General features: G+C 41.2%; 1 long non-coding RNA gene across 1 annotated transcript; it reads right to left on the bottom strand.

Moving 5' to 3' along the window:
* Window positions 1-9457: 9457 nt before the first annotated feature.
* LOC137840197 (uncharacterized) lies at window positions 9458-25163 on the bottom strand. The gene is made up of 3 exons (XR_011086688.1): window positions 24967-25163; window positions 13086-13186; window positions 9458-12548 (listed from the first exon to the last, which is right to left on the bottom strand). It is a non-coding gene; the product is annotated as an uncharacterized lncRNA (long non-coding RNA).
* Window positions 25164-25403: the final 240 nt, after the last annotated feature.

Below are 25403 nucleotides of genomic sequence, written 5' to 3'. Positions count from 1 at the left end.
ATGAACAGTTGAAAGTTGGAATGAGTTGAATCGGTTGAACAATGTAGAAATTAGAGTAGAAAAACGAAATTTAGAAAGATTTGGTTGAATTTCAAATTTGGAATTTTTGGTAAACGGGAAGTTGTGGAATAGGTAGGCAAAACATGAACAGTTGAAAGTTGGAATGAGTTGAATCGGTTGAAAAATGTAGAAATTAGAGTAGAAAAACAAAATTTTTGAGAATTTGGTTGAATTCCAAATTTGAAAATTTGGAATTTTTCATAAGTTGGAAGTTGTGGAATAGTTAGAAAAAGATGAACAGTTGAAAGTTGGAATGGGTTGAATCGGTTGAAAAACGTAAAAGTTAGAGTGGAAAAACGAAATTTTGGAGAATTTGGTTGAATTTCAAATTTGGAATTTTTGGTAAGTGGGAAGTTGTGGAATAGGTAGGCAAAAGATGTTGAAAGTTGGAATGAGTTGAATCGGTTGAACAATGTAGAAAAAAGTGGAATGATGTAAATGTGAAATGTCGAATCTGCCATTAAGAATGAATGGGGAAAAATTTGTCGTAAGTTCGCGAATTTTGCGAAATCGGAAAATTTTCGGAACGAGAAAAATGGAAGCGCTCATCTCGTGAATATTTGGAACGCGTGAAAAGTGGAACGGAGTGAATCGGATGAACTATGTGGAAGAAGAAGCGGGACAAAAAAGTGGCGGGAATAAAATAGAAGAATAATAATAATAACTAGAAAATGCAATTTCTGGAGAAATTGCGTGTGAAGGCGAAGACTTTGAATCACTTCTTGGGGAATGATGCCGAATGATGTTGAAATGAGTTGAATTTCTTGAGAAAATAGAAGTGTAATACTAAATTTTGGAGAATTTGGTTGAATTTCAAATTTGAAAGTTTGGAATTTTTGGTAAGTAGAAAGTTGTGGAATAGGTAGAAAAATGATGAACAGTTGAAAGTTGGAATGGGTAGAATCGGTTGAAAAATGTAGAAATTAGAGTAGAAAGAGTAAATTTAGAAAAATTTGGTTGAATTTCAAATTTGGAATTTTTGGCAAATGGGAAGTTGTGGAATAGGTTGGCAAAAGATGAACAGTTGAAAGTTGGAATGAGTTGAATAAGTTGAAAAATGTAGAAATTAGAGTCGAAAAACGAAAATTTGGAGAATTTGGTTGAATTTCAAATTTGGAATTTTTGATCAGTGGGAAGTTGTGGAATAGGTAGGCAAAAGATGAACAGTTGAAAGTTGGAATGGGTAGAATTGGTTGAAAAATGTAGAAATTAGAGTAGAAAAACGAAATTTTGAAAAATTTGGTTGAATTTCAAATTTGGAATTTTTGGTAAACGGGAAGTTGTGGAATAGGTAGGCAAAAGATGAACAGTTGAAAGTTGGAATGGGTTAAATCGGTTGAACAATGTAGAAATTAGAGTAGAAAAATGAAATTTTGGGTAATTTGGTTGAATTTCAAATTTGGAATTTTTGGTAGGTGGGACGTTGTGCAATAGGTAGGCAAAAGATGAACAGTTGAAAGTTGGAATGGGTAGAATCAGTTGAAAAATGTAGAAATTAGAGTAGAAAAACGAAATTTAGAAAAATTTGGTTGAATTTCAAATTTGGAATTTTTGGCAAATGGGAAGTTGTGGAATAGGTTGGCAAAAGATGAACAGTTGAAAGTTGGAATGAGTTGAATCGGTTGAAAAATGTAGAAGTTAGAGTAGAAGAACGAAATTTTGGAGAATTTGGTTGAATTTCAAATTTAAAAATTTGGAGTTTTTGGTAGGTGAGAAGTTGTGGAATAGGCAGGCAAAAGATGAACAGTTGAAAGTTGGAATGGGTTGAATCGGTTGAAAAACGTAGAAGTTAGAGTAGAAAAACGAAATTTTGGAGAATTTGGTTGAATTTCAAATTTGAAATTTTGGAATTTTTGGTAGGTGAGAAGTTGTGGAATAGGCAGGCAAAAGATGAACAGTTGAAAGTTGGAATGGGTTGAATCGGTTGAAAAATGTAGAAGTTAGAGTAGAAAAACGAAATTACGAAGAATTTGGTTGAATTTCAAATTTGAAAATTTGGAATTTTTTTGTAAGTGGGAAGTTGTGGAATAGGTAGGCAAAAGATGAACAGTTGGAAGTTGGAACGGGTTGAATCGGTCGAAAAATGTAGAAATTAGAGGTGAAAAACGAAATTTCGTGAAATTTTGTCGGAATTTTTAACGAGAAAACGTGAAATTTTTGAATTTGGGAATTTTGGGAATGTCGAGAATCATTCCGAATGTGGTTTGAATGTGCTGAATGAGGTGAATGTAAAAGGGGAATGACGTAAATGTGAAATGTCGAATCTGCCATTGAGAATGAATGGGGAAAAATTTGTCGTAAATTCGCGAATTTTGCGAAATCGGAAAATTTTCGGAACGAGAAAAATGGAAGCGCTCATCTCGTGAATATTTGGAATACGTCAAAAGTGGAACGGAGTGAATCGGATGAATTATGTGGAAGAAGAAGCGGGACAAAAAAGTGGCGGGAATAAAATAGAATAATAATAATAATAATAATAATAATAATAGAGAATGGTGTAGAATAACATATGTGTGAAGGCCATCGCCTTCACACAATAATAATAATAATAGAGAATGGTGTAGAATAACATATGTGTGAAGGCCATCGCCTTCACACAATAATAGAGAATGGTGTAGAATAACATATGTGTGAAGGCCATCGCCTTCACACAATAATAATAATAGAGAATGGTGTAGAATAACATATGTGTGAAGGCCATCGCCTTCACACAATAATAATAGAGAATGGTGTAGAATAACATATGTGTGAAGGCCATCGCCTTCACACAATAATAATAATAGAGAATGGTGTAGAATAACATATGTGTGAAGGCCATCGCCTTCACACAATAATAATAATAATAATAATAGAGAATGGTGTAGAATAACATATGTGTGAAGGCCATCGCCTTCACACAATAATAGAGAATGGTGTAGAATAACATATGTGTGAAGGCCATCGCCTTCACACAATAATAGAGAATGGTGTAGAATAACATATGTGTGAAGGCCATCGCCTTCACACAATAATAATAATAATAGAGAATGGTGTAGAATAACATATGTGTGAAGGCCATCGCCTTCACACAATAATAATAATAGAGAATGGTGTAGAATAACATATGTGTGAAGGCCATCGCCTTCACACAATAATAATAATAATAGAGAATGGTGTAGAATAACATATGTGTGAAGGCCATCGCCTTCACACAATAATAATAATAATAATAATAATAATAGAGAATGGTGTAGAATAACATATGTGTGAAGGCCATCGCCTTCACGAAGGCCATCGCCTTCACACAATAATAATAGAGAATGGTGTAGAATAACATATGTGTGAAGGCCATCGCCTTCACACAATAATAGAGAATGGTGTAGAATAACATATGTGTGAAGGCCATCGCCTTCACACAATAATCGAGAATGGTGTAGAATAACATATGTGTGAAGGCCATCGCCTTCACACAATAATAATAGAGAATGGTGTAGAATAACATATGTGTGAAGGCCATCGCCTTCACACAATAATAGAGAATGGTGTAGAATAACATATGTGTGAAGGCCATCGCCTTCACACAATAATCGAGAATGGTGTAGAATAACATATGTGTGAAGGCCATCGCCTTCACACAATAATAATAGAGAATGGTGTAGAATAACATATGTGTGAAGGCCATCGCCTTCACACAATAAAGGACAGCAATAACAATAGTGTGAAGGTCTTCACCTTCACACTAATAAAGGACAGCAATAACAATAGTGTGAAGGTCTTCACCTTCACACTAATAAAGGACAGCAATAACAATAGTGTGAAGGTCTTCACCTTCACACTAATAATAAAGGACAGCAATAACAATAGTGTGAAGGTCTTCACCTTCACACTAATAATAATAAAGGACAGCAATAACAATAGTGTGAAGGTCTTCACCTTCACACTAATAATAATAATAAAGGACAGCAATAACAATAGTGTGAAGGTCTTCACCTTCACACTAATAATAATAATAATAATAAAGGACAGCAATAACAATAGTGTGAAGGTCTTCACCTTCACACTAATAATAATAGAGAATGGTGTAGAATAACATATGTGTGAAGGCCATCGCCTTCACACAATAATAATAAAGGACAGCAATAACAATAGTGTGAAGGTCTTCACCTTCACACTAATAATAAAGTAGAATAACAATGTGTGAAGGCTTCGCCTTCACACAATAATAAAGTAGAATAACAATGTGTGAAGGCCTTCGCCTTCACACAATAATAATAATAATAATAATAATAATAATAAAGTAGAATAACAATGTGTGAAGGCTTCGCCTTCACACAATAATAATAAAGTAGAATAACAATGTGTGAAGGCCTTCACCTTCACACAATAATAATAATAATAATAATAATAATAATAATAATAATAAAGTAGAATAACAATGTGTGAAGGCCTTCGCCTTCACACAATAATAATAATAATAATAATAATAATAATAATAAAGTAGAATAACAATGTGTGAAGGCCTTCGCCTTCACACAATAATAATAATAATAATAAAGTAGAATAACAATGTGTGAAGGCCTTCGCCTTCACACAATAATAATAATAATAATAATAAAGTAGAATAACAATGTGTGAAGGCCTTCGCCTTCACACAATAATAATAATAATAATAATAATAATAAAGTAGAATAACAATGTGTGAAGGCCTTCGCCTTCACACAATAATAAAGTAGAATAACAATGTGTGAAGGCCTTCGCCTTCACACAATAATAATAATAATAATAATAAAGTAGAATAACAATGTGTGAAGGCCTTCGCCTTCACACAATAAAGTAAAATAACAATGTGTGAAGGCTTCGCCTTCACACAATAAAGTAGAATAACAATGTGTGAAGGCTTCGCCTTCACGCAATAATAAAGGACAGCAATAACAATAGTGTGAAGGTCTTCACCTTCACACTAATAAAGGACAGCAATAACAATAGTGTGAAGGTCTTCACCTTCACACTAATAATATTAAAGGACAGCAATAACAATAGTGTGAAGGTCTTCACCTTCACACTAATAATAATAATAATAAAGGACAGCAATAACAATAGTGTGAAGGTCTTCACCTTCACACTAACTAGAATTTGCAATTTCTGAAGAAATTGCGTGTGAAGGTGAAGAGGTTGAATAAATACTTGGGGAATGTTGCAGAATGATGTTGAAAAGAGTTGAATCGGTTGAAAAATGTAGAAATTACAAGGGAAAAAGGAAATTTGGGAAAATTGGGTGTGAATTTCAAAATTGAAAATTTTGAATTTTGGGTAAGTGCGAAGTTGTGGAATAGGTAGGAAAATGATGAACAGTTGAAAGGTGGAATGGGTTGAATAAGTTGAAAAATGTAGAAATTAGAGTAGAAGAACAGAATTGCACAGAATTTATGGTAAGTGGGAAGTTGTGGAATAGGAAGGCAAAAGAGGAACAGTTGAAAGTTGGAACGAGTTGAATCAGTTAAAAAATGTAGAAGTTAGAGCAAATCTTGTAAGGTTCCAGAAATAACATGTGTGAAGGCCATCGCCTTCACACAATAATAATAATAATCGTGTAGAATAACATGTGTGAAGGCCATCGCCTTCACAAAATAATAGAGAATGGTGTAGAATAACGTGTGAAGTCCATCGGCTTCACACAATAATAGAGAATGGTGTAGAATAACATATGTGTGAAGGCCATCGCCTTCACACAATAATAGAGAATGGTGTAGAATAACATATGTGTGAAGGCCATCGTGTTCACACAATAATAATAAAGTGAATGGAGTAGAATAACATATGTGCGAAGGCCATCGCCTTCACACAATAATAATAATAATAAAGAATGGTGTAGAATAACATATGTGTGAAGGCCATCGCCTTCACACAATAATAAGAATAGAGAATGGTGTAGAATAACATATGTCACGTCTCGCCCCCAACTGCTCCACTATGTGTCTGTCTTGGTTTCTGTCTGTGTGCTCGCCCCTCCCCTCCTGTGTGCCCATGATCAGTGTGATTGTTCCCACCTGCCTCTCGTTACCTGTCGTGTATAAAAGTCCTGTCTGCCCCTCTCTCCCGGTCGGATCATTGGTTTTGGTATTGGTTGCTGCTGGTTTTGGTTTTGGTTGCTGTCGTTCGGTGTTGTCGTCCTGCCTTGATGCCGTCATGTCCTGCTGTCTTCTTGTTTCACGTCCCGGTCAGTCAGTCAAGTTATTGTTTGTTAAGTCATGTCAGTTTGCCTTTTGAGTTCCGCCAATAAACCCTGGTCCAAGCTGCACTTGGTCGTCCTGCTCCATGCTACACCCGAACCGTGACAGAATGATCCGACCACCAAAACGACCAGTGCTTGGACCCCCCTCAACCACCAGCTCCCGCTGCGACGCCCGATCGTCGTCCGAGCTTGTTCCAGCGCCATGGGCTTGCAGCTGCCATCGGATCTTGCTCCAGCGACGCCGGACTCACGGCCGCCATCGGAGTTCCTCCTGGCACCATCGCCTCTGCGACCGTCATCGGACTTCACTGCCGCGACGCCGGACCCGCGGCCGCCATCGGAGTGCTTCTGGCGCCAGCGGCTTTGCGGCCGTGATCGGACTCTGGTGCCGCGACGCCGGACCCACGGCCGCCGTTGGAGTGCCTCCCGGCGTCATCAGACTCACAGCCGCCATCGGGCACCACCCCAGCGTCGCAGGACCCGCGAACGTCGCCAGACATCTAAGCCAGCTGCGTCGGACCCGCGATCGTCCCTGGCTCCACTCCCACTGCTGCGGCACGTGATGGCTCTTGCCGCCGCGCAGAGCCCCGCCTTCCGAAAGTCGCCGATCACTGTACGGACTTTGTGAGTGGCCGCCGATCGCGGTACAGACTTCCCAAGTCGCCGCCCGTGTGCGGTTGTGTTCCCCAAGTCGCTGCCCGAGCGCGGTTCTGTCCCCTAAGTCGCCGCCCGAGTGCGGTTCTGTCCCCCAAGTCACTCCCAGAGTGCGGCTCTGTCCCCTAGGTCGCCGCCGGAGTGCGATTCGGTCCCCTAGGTCACCGCCAGAGTGCGGATCTGTCCCCGCAGTCACCGCCCGAGTGCGGTTCTGTCCCCGAAGTCACCGCCAGAGTGCGGATCTGTCCCCGCAGTCGCCGCCCGAGTGCGGTTCTGTCCCCGAAGTCACCGCCAGAGTGCGGATCTGTCCTCGCAGTCGCCGCCAGAGTGCGGCTCTGTCCCCTAGGTCACCGCCAGAGTGCGGCTCTGTCCCCTAGGTCACCGCCAGAGTGCGGCTCTGTCCCCTAGGGCGCCGCCGGAGTGCGGTTCTGTCCCCTAGGTCACCCCCAGAGTGCGGATCTGTCCCCGCAGTCGCCGCCCGGGTGCGGTCCTGTCCCCGAAGTCACCGCCAGAGTGCGGATCTGTCCCCGCAGTCGCCGCCAGAGTGCGGATCTGTCCCCTAGGTTACCGCCAGAGTGCGGATCTGTCCCCTAGGTCACCGCCAGAGTGCGGCTCTGTCCCCTAGGTCACCGCCAGAGTGCGGCTCTGTCCCCTAGGTCGCCGCCCGAGTGCGGCTCTGTCCCCTAGGTCGCCGCCCGAGTGCGGCTCTGTTCCCGCAGTCGCCGCCCGAGTGCGGTTCTGTCCCCGAAGTCGCCGCCGGAGTGCGGTTCTGTCCCCTAGGTCGCCGCCTGAGCGCGGTTCTGTTCCCCGAAGTCGCCGCCCGAGAGCGGTTCGGTTCCCCAAGTCGCCGCCCGAGAGCGGTTCGGTTCCCCAAGTCGCCGCCCAAGTGCGGTTCAGTTCCCCAAGTCGCCGCCCGAGTGCGGTGCGGTTCGGTTCCCCAAGTCGCCGCCCGAGTGCGGTGCGGTTCGGTTCCCCAAGTCGCCGCCCGAGTGCGGTGCGGTTCGGTTCCCCAAGTCGCCGCCCGAGTGCAGTGCGGTTCGGTTCCCCTAGTTTTTTTTTTTTTGGGACGTCAGGAGACGTCCCTTGTGGGGGGGGTTCTGTCACGTCTCGCCCCCAACTGCTCCACTATGTGTCTGTCTTGGTTTCTGTCTGTGTGCTCGCCCCTCCCCTCCTGTGTGCCCATGATCAGTGTGATTGTTCCCACCTGCCTCTCGTTACCTGTCGTGTATAAAAGTCCTGTCTGCCCCTCTCTCCCGGTCGGATCATTGGTTTTGGTTTTGGTATTGGTTGCTGCTGGTTTTGGTTTTGGTTGCTGTCGTTCGGTGTTGCCGTCATGTCCTGCTGTCTTCTTGTTTCACGTCCCGGTCAGTCAGTCAAGTTATTGTTTGTGAAGTCATGTCAGTTTGCCTTTTGAGTTCCGCCAATAAACCCTGGTCCAAGCTGCACTTGGTCGTCCTGCTCCATGCTACACCCGAACCGTGACAACATATGTGTGAAGGCCATCGCCTTCACACAATAATAGAGAATGGTGTAGAATAACATATGTGTGAAGGCCATCGCCTTCACACATTAACAAAGTGAATGGAGTAGAATAACATATGTGTGAAGGCCAACACCTTCACACAATAATAATAATAGAGAATGGTGTTGAATAACATATGTGTGATGGCCATCGCCTTCACACAATAATAATAGAGAATGGTGTAGAATAACATATGTGTGAAGGCCATCACCTTCACACAATAAGAGGAGCAAAAATGGAGCAAGTGTGCATACAGCAGATAGTATATAGCGCAAAAGCACAGGACGTTATGCAGGAGGGGGGAGAGAGTTCAGGATCCTAACAGCCTGGAGTATGAAGCTGTTGGTGAGTCTGGTGGTGCGGGAGCGCTGGCTCCTGTACCTCTTCCAAGAGGGCGGAAGATCAAACAAAAAGTGAGCGGGGTGACTCACATTACACACAATCGTGGTCGCCTCTCGGGTGAGATGGGAGGTGTAAATGTCCACCAGGGAGGCGAGTGAAGCACCAATAATCTTACCAGCCGTGGTCACTATGCGCTGCAGGGCATTCATGTTGTATTCAGTGCAGCTACCACCCCACACCGATACAACTGGAGAGGACGCTCTCAATGGTGCCACGGTAGAATTAGGTCATGATGGCCGGAGGAGCACTTGCTCGCCTGAGTTTCTGCAAGAAGTACAGGCGGCGCTGAGCTTTCTTCGCCAGTGATGCAGTGTTGGTGGTCCAGGAGAGGTCCTCACTGATGTGCACCCCCAAGAATCTGGTGCTGCTCACTCTTTCCACCTCAGCACCGTCGATGGTCAGTGGCAGGTGCTGGGTGCGACCCTTTCGGAAGTCAACAACAATCTCCTTGGTCTTGTTGACGTTCAGCAGGAGGTTGTTGTCCCTGCGCCACGTGGCCAGAAGGTCGACCTCTGACCTGTATTGAGTCTCGTCGCCCTCGGTGATGAGACCCACCAGAGTCGTGTCGTCAGCATATTTCAGCACGCGGTTGCTGCTGTAAGTCTCAGTGCAGTCATGTGTCAGCAGGGTGAAGAGCAGCGGACTGAGCACGCAGCCTTGGGGGGCCCCCGTGCTCAGCATGATGCTGGCGGAGATATTGTCGCCAACACGTACTACCTGAGGCCTCTTACAGAGGAAGTCCAGTAGCCAGTTGCAGAGGTAGGTACTGAGGCCCAGCTTGTCGAGTTTGCAGATGAGTCGCTGAGGTACAATGGTTTTGAATGCAGAACTGAAGTCCACAAACAGCAATCTCACATACGAGTCCCTCCTCTCCAGGTGGGTGAGGGTTGAGTGGAGGGCAGAGCAGATGGCATCCTCAGAGGACCGTTTGGCTCGGTACGCAAACTGGAAGGGGTCTATGGTGGGGGGAGAATGGACCTGATGTGCTCCATGACAAGCCGCTCAAAGCACTTCATGATGATTGGAGTCAGTGCCACGGGGCGGTAGTCATTGAAGCAGGATGGAGCAGGTTTCTTCGGCACAGGTACGATGGTGGCAGCCTTGAAACAAGATGGGACGATGGCCTGCTGCAGGGAAATGTTAAAGATTTCCGTGAAGACACCCATCAGCTCCCCAGCGCAGTCCTTTGGCGCTCGACCAGGGATGTTGTCCTGGGAGTCCAGATCTCTGATGACCTCTCCTGGACACGCAACACCTCAGCTGTCATCAAGAAGGCTCAGTAGCGTCTACACTTCTTAAGAATCCTCAGGAAGAGCAGTATGGATCGGAAGCTTCTGCTCGCCTTTTACCATTCCTCCATTGAGAGCCTGCTGACGTACTGCCTCAACACCTAGTACGGGAGTTGCACTGCTGCAGATAGAGGGAGCCTACAAAGGACAGTCAGAGCAGCGCAAAGGATCATCGGCTGCCCTCTCCCCTCCCTGACGGACATATACAACACCCGGTGCGTCAGCAGAGCTCACAACATCAAAGACAACACACATCCCGCCTTCCAGCTGTTTGAACTGCTTCCTTCTGAGAGGTGCTACAGAGGCATTCGAACAAGGACTACCAGACTGAAAAACGATTTCTTCCCAAGAGCCATTACCGCTCTGAACTCTGAGAGAAAACAACACCAGCTGTAATACAACACCGATACTCCTTTAAAATCTACGTGCAATAACTATTTATTTACTTTCTGTACAAACCTCATTCATGTTAATACATATAACCACATTGAACATACTGTAAATAAGATTTTTAACCTTCATTCTTAGACTAATAGCTATACTGTAAATAAGATCTTTCACTTTTATTCTCAGACTTCCTTTTATAATTTTTTAATTTTGTAATGTTTGCACTAGGAAGGGAGCAGCTCTCCGAATTTTGTTGTACAACTTGTAAAGTTGTAAAATGACAAAGGGTATTCTATTCTATTCCAAAGAGCGACCCAGGGCGCTTGCGTGTGTTGGCTAACATGTTGAGCTCTTGATTTGTGAAATAAAGAGCCGCTTACCAAACCCACGTCTTGCCTGGTACCTTGGTAACGCTGCAATGTAGTTATATACGTGGATCTGTGGAATAATTGGAGCTGCCAACTGACAACGAGGCTGACATCAGCGGCACACGTAGGTCCAGAATCGACACCGTTTTTTTTTGTTTGTTTTTTTGACACAGAGGATGAATATTCCGGTTGATTTAACGATTTGGAGTGATACAGATAGTTCGTTAAAACTGTTGTTTATATTACATTTATTAGTTTTTCCGGCGTCAACAGCTGTGTTTTTTTTTTTTTTTCCAAGTGACACGGAAGACGAAGATTCTGATGGATTTATTGATTTGGAGTGACAACAGATGATTCGATAAAATTGTTGTTCATATTATTATTATTTCATACATAGTTTATATATTGTTATATGGGCCTGTAGAAAAATTTGAACTGCAACGCACTGCTGACGTCGGACTTGTTTACAGAAAGGAGGACCAACTCGATCGATGGCTTTCATGATTTGGAGTGACAGATGGTTTGATAAAAGGTTTTATTTATGTTATAGTTATTTGAATAACTGTTATTGTTACATCAGGCCCGTTCTCAGCTTCTCGTTTGTGTTTATGTCACGTTAGCATACCGTATCGTTTAGCCTGTTGTTGCTCGTTCATGTCTGTTCTTGGTGTTGGATTTTGTCGAACAAATTTCCCCCAAAATGCAACTAATACTCCGGAACGACATATATGTTTTTTTTCACTTTGTTGTGCATTTTATGGCTGATGCGACGTATATTCCGGAGCGACTTTTAGTCCGAAAAATACGGTAATTGTGGTCCCTTGGTAGACCCAGTTGAAAACCCCTGATGTTAGTATTGAATTTGTATTTTACTTTGACATTAAATTGACCTGCTACTGCCATTGTTCTGTATAAAGCAGACAGTTGTATTCAACGGTGCACAACTTTGCCAAAGGTTTACAATTGACCTAAATCGGCCACTGCATGTACGCACCAATTTGTGTCCAAAACGTGCGCACACAACCATCGATCCAGAATAGCAAGTAATTCTTATAACACAAGGGATTTTTTAAATTGTGTTTAAGAATAAATAAGGCAGCCAGACATTTTTGGTCAGCTCCGCTACCACTTCCTTGCACGGAACCCGTCACTGTCGATTCATACCGAAGGGCCAGGCTTATACACAGCAACCACGTGGTCTACACTTGCACTGTGTTGTCCCTGTTGCCATGATCAATGTTCCTTGCTTGAACATAGCAGACTGAGAATTATGTGTACAAGTGAAAAAGATTCATAGTCGATTAAAAATAACATTTAAACTTGAATTAGAAATAAGTGTATTGGGAATTTGGGGAATAAAAGATGAGGATAAGCAGTGCGGAAGACAAATGTACAATTAATTATAACGATTCAATCAATCAATAACTAATAAAAATAATGTATCGATGTGTGGCCAGTGCTGGATAGCGGGACAGACACATCAATTAAATAGATGTATTGTTACACCCGTACTGTACAGCTATGGTGGGATACAAATACTTACCGGCACTCTTAGGAGGCCATGGTTTAGGCGTCCATTCTTTCTTGGGTCTGGCATTAATTTCAGAAATGCGATCATTAAATCTGGCACTGTCAGTACACACAGTATTGAAAGCCTGAAGAGAGAAATTACACAAAAATTACAAGATGTGGCTTGTACCACCACAAAATTAACACTGTTCAAGTGTGGAGCAATTTAGTGATTTTACATTTATAGCTATCATATGATCCATGTCCCAACCTCTTGTTGGGTATACAATTTTGCCTTTATTGGAACCTGATGAGAAAACTAAGCTCCTCATCATTCTTGTTTTAAGTGCTTGTGTCTGTCTGATTTAAGAGCTCACTGAGCCTTCAGCTATGATTGTATCTTAATATGTTGGGCATTATTCAAATATCCAGGCACTCGGTTTTTTAATGGTGTGTTCCATGACTGGGCAAGTAGCCATAAGGTGCAAATATGGGATGCTGCAAACTCTCCAACTTTCCAGCACTATAAATACATGTTTCCTCACAATTCGTTGGCGATGTGTTCCAAAACCGGAATAGGTAAACTTCCTCATTTCATTTTTTTTTTTTTTACTGATTTACACCACTATTGTATAATTACAAAATCCCATATGGTTCCCAACCTTTGAAACTCCACAACTCACATATAACACAGTACCAACTAAAGCGCCACCACACAGCACAGCATAGACTATGTTTTCCCCAGACCCGCCAGGTGTTGATGACATTTGCCTCTGTTGCAGACCTGGGGAGGGGAAAAAAAAAAACAAGATCAAATTAAATAATCAATTACACAACTTCATCTACTGCTGTAACATAGAAGACTGTTTATCAACCAGTCACCTTTAGGCTTAATGTAAATTTTGTTCACAAATACCAATCGAACGAAAAAAGTGACCTTGTGAGTATGAAACAGTCAAAAATGGTGTGGGTTGAAGAGTATAGCAAAATGGTGCAGATAACTCGATTGCACATGACAAGCATTGTATAAGAATCAGTTGCTGCAATATTATTAAAAGAATCGGCTGCAACATAATGAAATAACCAGAAAATGCAATTTCTGGAATGATTGCGTGTGAAGGCGAAGAAACTGAACAAATTCTTAGGGAATGCTGCAGAATGATGTTGAAACAAGTTGAATTACTTGAGAAATGTATAAATGAGAAGTGTAAAATGAAATTTTGGAGAATTTGGGGTGAATTACAAAATTGAAAATGTGGATTTTTTGTCAAGTGGGAAGTTGTGGAATAGGTAGGGAAAAGATGACCATTTGAAAGTTGGAACGGGTTGAATCGGTCAAAAAATGTAGAAATTAGAAGGGAAAATGAAATTTTGGAAAAATTGGCGTGAATTCCAAAATTGTACATGTGGAATTTTTCGTAAGTGTGAAGTTGTGGAATAGGAAAGAAAATGATGAACAGCTTAAAGTTGAAATGGGTTGAATCGGTTGAAAAATGTAGAAGTTACACTAAATGTTAAATGCCAGATAAAGAATGAATGGGAATTTTAAAACAAATTGTGCCCAAAAAAATTTAAATTTAGAATGAAACGAAAACTACATCTTTAAGTTCACTTTGGAATTCTAAATTTGAAACGGGTTTAATCGGACAAAAATTGTAAAAGTTAAAGCAAATGTTTAATTTAGGTCACTTCTGGTTTTATTTAGGGCACTTCTGGTTGGATTAAGGTCATTTCCGATTTATTTGGGGCACTTCCGGTTTGTTTGGGGTCACTTCTGGTTGAGTTGAGGTTACTTCCGGTTTATTTGTATCATTTCCAGTGTAATTTAGGTCACTTCCAGTTTATTTGGGTCACTTCCGGTTCGATGCAGGTCACTTCCGGTTTGATTTGGGGCACTTCCAGTTTAATTCCTGTTAAAATTGGGGCACTTCCGGTTCACTTCCTGTTCATGTTGGGGCACATCCTGTTCATTTTGGGGCCCTTCCTGTTTGTTTTGGAGCACTTCCGCTTCACTTCATGTTCATTTTGGGGCACTTCTGGGTCAATCCAAGATGGCCGCCACATTGTGGAAATGGGGGTGAAGGGGTGAATTGGGTAAGCATCGTGTTAAAGTTGTGCTCACTCCAACTTATTTTGCAAGAACCAAACAGGAGACAAGTCCTTTTAAGCACCTGCAGGTGGAGAGTCCATCCGTCGCTGTGTGGACAGCGATGATCGAATGAAGTCTGACTCAGGCCTCTTGCAGGAGCATTTTTATTGAGAGAAACAGAGTGGGGGTTGAGAGTGGGCGTGAGAGCAGATAGGATGGGGCCGAAGGCCCTGGCCTGCTGATCAAAGCACAGCAGGGGGTCTTTTACGATGTTGTGTAAACAAAACAACTTTGATTGCTTCCTCTGCAGCTAGTCAATCAGTTCAAAAGATCTTAGCACTTTATTCTACTACATTTGTTAAGACAGGACAGGCGAGGGTAATTATTACAGGTTACATTCCAACATAATCATAGGATCAAACTAATCTATCAACCCTAACATATCCCTCCTGTTTATTATATGATTGTCAACCCCGATCAATCACAATTAAGAAAACACAATGACAGCAATAATTTCTAGTGAAGATGAGTTTTTTGTTCCTCAATACTCCAGTCCAAAGTTATTGTGTGAGTGAAAAACCTGCGGCTAGATAATTGCAGGGAAAGCCTCACACAGTCCCTCTGCCTTAGGCGACCAGAATGTTATAAAGAAAACGAAAAACACAGAAACAGTACATCATTGTACCCATCACTTGCAAGGCATTTTCGATGGTCAAATCATCAAGTTTCAACAGCAACTGCCATCAAGCACCAGAGAATACCCATGAAAAGAAATCCCATTGATATGCGATTTTGTCTTTTGACATGGCCTGAGTGGCTGAGGTGAATCCAGTTGGGACGTTCAGCGATTTTCATTACGGTTGGTGTAGACAGCAAGGCTTGGAATGGTCCCTCCAACCATGGCTGGCCCAGTTTGTTCCTTTTGATGACTTTGATGTAGACCCAGTCTCCTGGCCTGATAAGGTTGTCGACCTGTGAGGAGGAAAGATCAGGCGGCAGTAAATTTGCATTTGACACCTTTGTCAGTCTAAGCGTTCTGATCATGTAATCTGCTAAGGACTGTTCTTCATCTGCCTTTTGTAACTCTAGTCAATTTTATTGCCCTTTTTGAAATGGGCAGATATAGGAGTGTTTGCAGGAAGAGTTTCAGCTCTTCCTAATGATTCATCCAAACCAAAGACCATTTATGACAGGGGCTATCCCATTTATTGCCTTCTGTTTTAAAGGAGACTCTCTGGTCTTGGTCGGATTTGAGCTGGGGGAATGGATGTTAAATCCTGTAGCAAATGGTTCCTTTGATCAGTCAAACAAATGTTGATTAGCCAGGGAAGCGCATAAGCGCGTGCCCTGCCAAACACATACACCACTTCCTCATAGCTTCTTTAGTCATTTTTCAATAATCTTCCAATTGTTTACAGCAAAACTTTGAAAAGCTTGAGAAAATTTTAACTTAATGGTATGACGCCACATGTATTAGAGAATCCATATGTCATAAAGTGTTGCATTTTTACTATCTTTCACTATCTGTCCTACTCCCTCCCTCCTTCTGAGGCTTGGCAACGCCCATGCCTCACACCTTGACAAATCTTTTGGGAGAACGTGTGCTTTACGACATATGATTCTATCATCATTTAATTTGCCTTTTTTTTTTTTTAAACGCTTCTCAATTTCCCAGTTCACACATCTCCTGCATGTTACAGGTTGTCCAGTTTTTTTTTCTCTAGTTAATTATCAATCCAAAAACAACCTGTTCTTTTTTCTCAGCATTTAACTTACTCAAAATCACTCATTCTTCAAAGTCGCTCTACCAACCTTCCATAGCAGTCACCAACAACTTCAACCATTCAACCTGTATTTTCCTTTCATTCAGGTAATCATTCATCAATGCTCATTTGCATCTCACACACAGTCTGTCTATCACATTGGTCCCAATTCATCCAAGCCCCCCACACAACATTCATATACCATTTTCAACTCAACGTTCCTGATAGAACAATCCACCAATCCAAAAAAAACTCAACACAAAAAAACTGCTGGCAAATTATTCAGAATTTTTCTTTGTTTTTAAATTTAAATAACTTAATTGCTCAGATTTAGCTCGCATATAGAAGTTTGTATAATCTTATAACACAACCAATCAATTATTCCTATTAAATGTAGCATTGCAGTATCTTGAATTCACAATTTAGCTTCTTCCAATTCCTGCATGTTTTTTTCGAATTTCCCATGAGGGCTTGACACTTAACATGCACTAGTGTGGATCAGTTTTTGCTCGCAAACATATTTCACTCCTTCTCTCATATTTTTATCTTTCCAAATTGTTTCTGTTCTGCGGTGCAAATTGGATAGACCACAGTCTAGCAAATTTCTTTATACTAAAACTTTAGCCAGTGTTCATTATTTTAACATATACGCACACACATGCACAGCTCTCGCGCGCGAAAGGTAGGTCCCAGCACCAATGATTCGTCACAGACTGGCCATTTCCTGCGGTCGATCATGAGCTGGTCCCTCCCACACACACACGAGGACAATTCTAATTTTGTATTTATCTTTCAGAAGCAAGTTGTATTTATTTACCACTTGATTTGCAAATTTTAACTTTAGTGTACACACACAGTTTGATCTCTGGTCATTTGTCATTGGGCATACAAACAGCATTGTCATACTTCTTGTATGGACAGGAGCTCTAATAATAAAGAATTTTAATAACCTGTGAATCACATGTTTTGTTGTCATACTTTTTCTTCCACTTTGGCATGTATTGCATACAATTAAGAAATTTACTCACCATGTACTTCTCATCTCCGTCAAGAGCTAGAGATTTACCGTTTTTATTTCCCATATTAATTTTAGTAGTTTTAGCTTTTCCAATTTTTTTTTTTAATTATTATTATTATTATTTTTTTTCCTTTTTAGGATCCTCAATGCAGGTTTAAATTGACCTTTCAACAACTTACTAGCCTGTGTTATTGCCGTGGATCAATGCTAGAACTGCTTTTTAGCCAATTTATCAGTCACACTCTCAACCACACAAACTCCAGCGCTTTTTATTTTTAGGCCTATTGAGTGTAAAACGAGTGTAAAGTTTTACACTCATCAATCATGTACTATTGATTAGTGTAAAACCCTTCCAAACAGCTTAGAAAAACAGACAAAAAAAAAAGAATCTACGCCCTTCTTCAATTAGGAAAAAGAAGCTCTGTTTTTTCTTAGCCCGTTCCTTCCACTGGGACTAGAATCCCAACTGTTTCATGGCTTGGAAAAACCAAAGCCGTATTCTCATAGTCTGGACAAACCAAAGCCGTATTTTCATAGCCCGGACAAACCAAAGCCGTATCTCATAGCTCAGACAAACCAAAGCCGTATCTCATAGCTCGGACAAACCAAAGCCGTATCTCATAGCTCGGAAAAACCAAAGCCGTATCTTTAGCTTTAACTTACTTGTCCCCTGGTTTGTTGCACTGCCGGATCCCGTCAATCCACTTCTGTCAGACGAAGGCAGGCCGAAGATGCTGGCCCAGTGAAGAATTTCCTTCCCAGGTCTTTCTTTACCAGTTCCTCCAAATGGACGCTGGCCCGTCGACGGTGTACAGCTTGTCTTCCTTCGCCGGCCAGATGATGGGTATGAGGATCCCGGGTTTCGGCACCAAAATGTTAGAGTTGTGCTCACTCCAACTTATTTTGCAAGAACCAAACAGGAGACAAGTAAGTCCTTTTAAGCACCTGCAGGTGGAGAGTCCAGTCGTCGCTGTGTGGACAGTGATGATCGAATGAAGTCTGACTCAGGCTTCTTGCAGGAGCATTTTTATTGAGAGAAACAGAGTGGGGGTTGAGAGTGGGGGTGAGAGTAGACAGGATGGGGCCGAAGCCCCTGGCCTGCTGATCAAAGCACAGCAGGGGGTCTTTCACGATGTTGTGAAAACAAAACAACTTTGATTGCTTCCTCTGCAGCTAGTCAATCAGTTCAAAAGATCTTAGCACTTTGTTCTACTACGTTTGTTAAGACAGAACAAGCGAGGTTAATTATTACAGGTTACATTCCAACATAATCATAGGATCAAACTAATCTATCAACCCTAACACATAGTGGAAGTAGGTGTGAAGGGGATGAATATGGTAAGCATAAGGTGAACAAAGTGAATAAAATTGGTATGGGTTGAATCGGTTGAAAAATGTAGAAATTAGAAGGGAAAAAACAAAATTTTGGATAATTTGTTGTGAATTACAAAATTGAAAATTTAGAATTTTCGGTAAGTGGGAAATTGTGGAATAGGTAGGCACAAGATGAACAGTTTAAAGTTGGAACGGGTTGAATCGGTTGAAAAATTAGAAAAATTAGAGTTGAAAAAAAATTTTTGGGGAGAATTTGGCGTGAATATCCAAATTGAAAATTTGGAATTTTTGGTGTGTGGAAAGTTGTGGAATGGGTAGGCAAAAGATGAACAGTTGAAAGTTGGAACGGGTTGAATCGGGTGAAAAATGTAGAAGTTAGAGCAAATGTTGAATCCCCATAGAGAATGAATGGGAATTTAAAAAAATTGCGGCAAAAATTTTTGGAATTTGTAACGAAACGAAAACTACGGGTTTAAGAGGTTCACTTTGGAGTTCTAAAGTTGAAACGGGTTGAATCGTACAAAAACTGTAAAAGTTAGAGCAAATATTTAATTTAGGGCACTTATGGTTGAATTAAGGTCACTTCCGGTTTATTTGGGGCACTTCTGGTTTGTTTGGGGCCACTTACGGTTTAGTTGAGGTCACTTCTGGTTTATTTGGGGCACTTCCGGTTTAGTTGAGGTCAGTTCCGGTTTAGTTGATGTCACTTCCGGTTTATTTAGGGCACTTAAAAAAAAAGAAAACAAATATTGAATCTTACGGTTCAATTTAGGTCACTTCCGGTTTGATTTGGGGCACTTCCGGTTCACTTCCTATCAAAATTGGAGCACTTCCAGTTCACTTCCTGTTCATGTTGGGGCACTTCCTGTTCATTTTGGGGCACTTCCTGTTCATTTTGGTTCACTTACGGTTCATTCTGAGTTCATTCGGGGGCACTTCAGGGTCAATCCAAGATGGCCGCCACACTGTGGAAGTGGGGGTGAAGGGGTGAATTGTGTAAGCATAGTGGAAGTGGGGGTGAAGTGGGTGAATATGGTAAGCATAAGGTGAACAAAGTGAATAAAGTTGGAATGGGCTGAATTGGTTGAAAAATGTAGAAATTAGAAGGGGAAAAACAAATTTGGGAGAATTTCAAAATTGAACATTTTTAATTTTCGGTAAGTTGGGAGTTGTGGAATAGGTAGGCAAAATATGAACATTTGAAAGTTGGAACGGGTTGAATCGGTTGAAAACTGTAGAAATTAGAAGTGAAAAATGAAATTTTGTGAAATTTAGCAAAATATTGGGCAAATTTTAAACGTGAAAACGTGAATGTTTTTAATTAGGCAATGTTGGGAATGTACCCAATGTGATTTGAATGTGCTAAATGATGTGAATTTCAAACTGGAACCACGTAAATGTGAAATGTTGAATCTGCGATTAAGAATGAACGGGGAAAAATTTGCCGGAAATTTGTGAATTTTGTGAAAAGTGAAAATGTTTGGTATGAAAAAAATGTAAGCAACGGTTTCATGAATATTTGGAATAAGTTAAAAGTGGAACGGAGTGAATCGGTTGAAGTATGTGGAACTAGTTAAGCGTCAAAAAAGTGGGGGGAATAAAATTGTCGAATATCAGTGTGAAGGCCTTCGCCTTCACACAATAAAGGACGACTTACATATAATAACAATAACAATAATAATAAAGAACAATAACATATGTGTGAAGGCCATCGCCTTCACACAGTAACATATGTGTGAAGGCCATCGCCTTCACACAATAATAAAGGACAGGAATAACAATAGTGTGAAGGCGAAGGCCTTCACACTAATAAAGTTGTACAATAACAATAATGGGAAGCCCTTTGCCTTCACACTAATAAAGTGAATGGTGTAGAATAACAAGTGTGAAGGCCTAATTATTAATTAATTACTTAAATTTAATTTTACAAAATTTAAATTTAATAGAAATTCATAAGACAGTCTCATTAAATTAAAGAATGTAGAAAAAAAGCATGATCAAACAAAATATTCACCAAGCCAACATTGGCACTTATGTGAAAATGATGTCAGTGCGAGAATTACCCCCTCAGCAAAAAAGAGATTTACGGGTATTTTGGAACAGTAAGGTAGAAATAATAATTAAATGCAGAAATTAAGGCAATGTAAAAAGTGTTGATTTAAGAAAATGTCTCACACGTTTGCTATTGGTACATCAGCAAAGTTTGAAATGAAATCAATAAATTAACACTAACATTGCTTTAATTTCCGCATTCTATTATTAGGCATTGTCTTTTTTGGCTTCCATGTACTCCCTGCAATGTGCTCACGTACTTGTCATTGCTTTTTTGGTGCAATTAATGAGTTTTCCGATTGTATGAGTGGTTTCCGAACACCCCCCAAATCTACTGCAGAACACAAGCGAGAATAAAATAAAAGAAACCTAGTTTCTGAAAATGGAAATTTGCAAACACAAGTGTCAGCCAGGGGTTCAGCAAGGGGGCTCGACCCGGACCTCGTCGGCTTGTTGAAAAGATTGGCAGCACCGTACTTCCAGCGAGGAGGCGGACCATTCAGCTCAGTGTGGCCGTTTGAAGCACCTGCTTTTCGGATAGGCGGCGGAGGTGGTATCCCCTACATAGACTTCAGGGGAAATAGAAGACAATAACCCTTACCAATTTCAATTGAATATACAACACCGTATGAACAATTCAGCTTACTACATAAAGCCTCTCAGAATGTGTCATGTTTATGTATGTTGGTGACTGGTGAAAAAAAAACAGACGTGACAGGGCACTTCCGCTCCAGGGGCTGAGGCTGCTCATTTCTCTTAAATCAGCCACGGAGAGGCTAATTGAACACCAACAGTGTTCAAATAGGGAAACTACAGTTGAAAACTGGTTAAATAGTTACAAACCCGAATGTTATTTAAAACAGTCTTTTTATTTTTCGTGTACAACTTTGTATTATAGTTATACTAAAATGAAATTAATGATTAAATTATTATTTTCATAAGCATACTCCAGCAGGAGGATCAGGAATATGCTACCCCATTGAATATGCTACCCCATTGCCACCCCATTGCTCTATGTAAACATGACTGATGATTATCTCTGTGTTTAATCGGTACAGACATTTGCAAACAGCTGCTTTTACTGGGAGAAAATAAGCTACATTTCTCTCAATTTTCTGACATGTTACAGATCGACAGAGTAACTGAATAATAATTTGTTTGTGCATTTTCTGCACACTACTTGAAGCCTTCTCTTGTTCTTGAACAATAAATGAAGAGAAAATTAACAATTGTCTTCTAAAGTCTGACCAATTGAAAAAAAGAGCTCTGACAGACGAAAAGCTTATTTAAGAAAAACTGGTAGTGTTGAGTTACTCAATGTGGGGTGCGCCAGTCGCACTTTGCGGCATAAAACTGACACCAATTGTCTACGGCCGAATTACTCAATGTGTGTTAGTTTTTCTTCTGTTTAAGAAAGGTATTCAGACCAACACAATAAAACCATACTCATACGAGTTGGGTTGGATTTGATCTGATCTGCTATTATCAATTCTCTGGGTTCAGTGAAAGAGTTACAACTCTGGACCGCTTTCGAGGGCCTATGAAGCTCTAGATGGGCAGAGTCAGAAAGACCGTGTTTAACGTTTACGGTCCTCATGTTTACATAGTTGTTTGACAATGTTGCGATTTACAGATTATGTGGTGGGTTATGGCTTCTTTATCAGCATCCTTGGACGTTCCCCCGTCTGGTCCTCTAGTCACCAGGGCGACGGCCTTTCTGTCAGTTATGCTCAAACTATCCAGGTGTCTCAGTCACCAAGGCGACAACTTCTCTGTCACCCTGGAGTTATTCTCCCCTCCCGTCAGATTACTGCACACATGTAACTCAAGCAGCCTGGCCCACATTCTTAGTCTATCTTTTGGTCTCCAGAAAGTTATGCCGACTGAACAGAATGTTTACTGTTAGTATTATCCAATGTTCAAAAAAAACTTTCAGACCTTATCATGTTTATTGGCTCTTAGCTTCTTGGTCATGCTATGTCTCGGTTGATGATGTCACAAAGGGAAGCGATCAAGATTCCCCTATTGAAAATCATTGTACAGACTATTGCTTAAAACAGACCTGGGCTAAATACAGCCCGCGGGCCACATCCGGCCCTTTGTGCGTTTACACGTTTATAAAACCATCTGTGTCACTCCAATTCATTAAATCCATCGATCGTCCTTTGTCAACAATGGGTGCGCGCCGCTGACGGCGCTTGCACTTCTAAATATTCCACAGGCCCATATAACGATATATAAATTAGTTAACAAATAACTATTATGTAAGCAATAATATTATCAAACCACCTGTGCACTCTAAATCATAAAATCCATCTATCAAATTCCTCGTCTTTTGTCAACAACGCCGCGCATGCACCCTGATGTCAGCCTCGTCGTTATTCCACAGATCTAGTATAGAACTATATTGTAGCGTTAACAAAGTACAAGGAAAGACATGGGTTTGGTAAACGGCTCTTTATTTAACAAAACAAACTTCCAGGCGTGTGGCGGCGTGGACTTCCAGCCACAGAGGTGGAAGAGAGATCCATAGAATAGGACCGGGCGTGCGTAAAAGCCATGACCGAGCCCCATCCACCGTCCCCGGACAGCCACCCGGCCGAGCGCCGGCCCCCGACTTCTATCCACGGAGGCGAAAGAGAGCTCCGTAGGACCGGGCGTGCGTAAAAGCCATAATAGTTTTTCAAACCTTCTGTGTCACTCCAAATCCTTAAATCCTTCAAACTCTTCGTCCTCCGTTTCACTTAGAAACAAAGCCGCTAATGATGGCGGTAGTACGTGGGGCCCTTCGTCATCTTCGTCATCCCGTGATCAATCTTTGTCCTTTTTGTAAACAACCGCCACGCCGCGCCACGCTGCTGACGTCACTTGAAATTCAAATTACAGTAATCCCTTGCTACATCGCGGTTCATTTATCGCGGTTTCACTTTTTTTTTTTTTGGAGAATTTATGAAAAAATTCACATATAAGTCGCTCCTCATTATAAGTCGCCCCCCCCCACCCAAACTATGAAAAAAAACCGCGACTTATAGTCCGAAAATTACGGTAATTAAAAAAAAAAAAAATCAATGTCGTGCTTGCAATACAACTGTTTTGCTTTTGTTTTGAATGGCGTCGCACTTCCGTGTAACGTACGTGTATGTGAGCTGTGCGTGAAGGTGAACAGTGCGAAGTAATCCTGCCCTCGAAATGTGTGCTGACCCTCAGAAAAGAAAAGTTGACAAGGAGTGCCGTGTTTTCAACAAGACATGGACTGCCAAGTATTTCTTTACAGAAATGAAAGGTAAAGCCGTGTGCCTGATTTGTGGTACACAGGTCGCTGTGTTTAAAGAATATAGTTTGAGTCGTCACTACACGACCAAGCATGAGAAAAAAATACATCTGTCTGATAAACAGCGCGCAACAGATACTGATGCATTGCTAGCAAAACTGCAAGCCCAACAAGGACTCTTTATCAAACTTCACACCCAGAGATGCAGCAGCTTTGTCATTTGAGGAAAAGTTAAAGTTAAGAATAAATTGTACTGATTAATGATTGTTTTTTTTATTTAACCTATACACCACAAGTTCACATAGCTTAATATAAATATAAACAGAATAATTGTATTCTTCTAATTACCACTACCAGCTATTTAAAATAAATAATTTAGTGCATTTTACAATGGAAGAAAATTGAGCAGGTTTAAGTTATCGTAGGTGTGGCTCTCTGACACAACTCGGGTTTTTTATGTGGCCCCTTGTAGAAATTAATTGCCCACCCCTGGCTTAAAATGTCCAAAAAGAGCTCTCAATTGGCACCAAAGGTGACATGGACATCTCTACTTATGACTACTTCAACATATCACAAGGATTAGCCTCCCTGTGGCTGATTTAAGAGCATGAAATGAGCAGCATATCTGCAGCTCAAGTGTCACATCTATCTATTTACTTTCACCAGTCACCAACATATACAAACACAACACATTCCAAGACGCTTTGTGTAAGATTTAAGAATCTCACACTAAGATTCTTAAATCACATTCATGCGTCGTTATATATTCAAGGGCAATTGTTAAGGTTTTATTTGATTTAGATTTCTACTCAAGTCCAAGAATGGCACCTCCGCCGCCTATCTAAAAAGGAGGTGCTTTAAAGCAGTGGTCCCCAACCTTTTTAGCGCCACGGACCGGTTACGCGTCAGAAATATTTTTCCGGACCAGCCTTTATATAAATAAATAATACATTTATAATAAATATATATATAAGATCAATTAAAATTAGATGACTGTCGTAAAAACAAATATAAACCACATTAAAATAAAACTCACCATTACGTTGAATTATTGGGAGCACCGAGTTTGTTTCTCAGAAATGAGCCGGTCCCATCGAGGCGTAATCGGAAACAATGACACCCGAAGTGGTTAAGGCTTGCAGATTTTAATGCAGGATGGGCTTTTTTCCCTTTCCAAAGAAGCTTTCCAAACTTCTCTGTTTCTTGCTCATTTTTGCATGCCTCACGGGCTCGACTGGCTTGACATGTCACGTGACCGAGACGAGCGTCTTGTGTCAAGAGACACAGCGACGGATGGAATTGCCAAATTTTTCAGATTTTTTAAAATAATTCTCATTTTTGCTAGCTTTGCGGGCTTGACTGGGAAAAAATGTCACGTGACCGGGACGAGCGTCTTCACCAGAATGAATTGATCGTCGATTAAAAAAAAAAAAAAATGATATCTATCTATCTCGCTCTCTCTATATTATATAC

Source organism: Syngnathus scovelli, chromosome 1 (assembly GCF_024217435.2).
Source record: "Syngnathus scovelli strain Florida chromosome 1, RoL_Ssco_1.2, whole genome shotgun sequence".
Lineage (NCBI taxonomy): Eukaryota > Metazoa > Chordata > Actinopteri > Syngnathiformes > Syngnathidae > Syngnathus > Syngnathus scovelli.
This window is presented reverse-complemented; position numbering and strand designations above follow the sequence as displayed.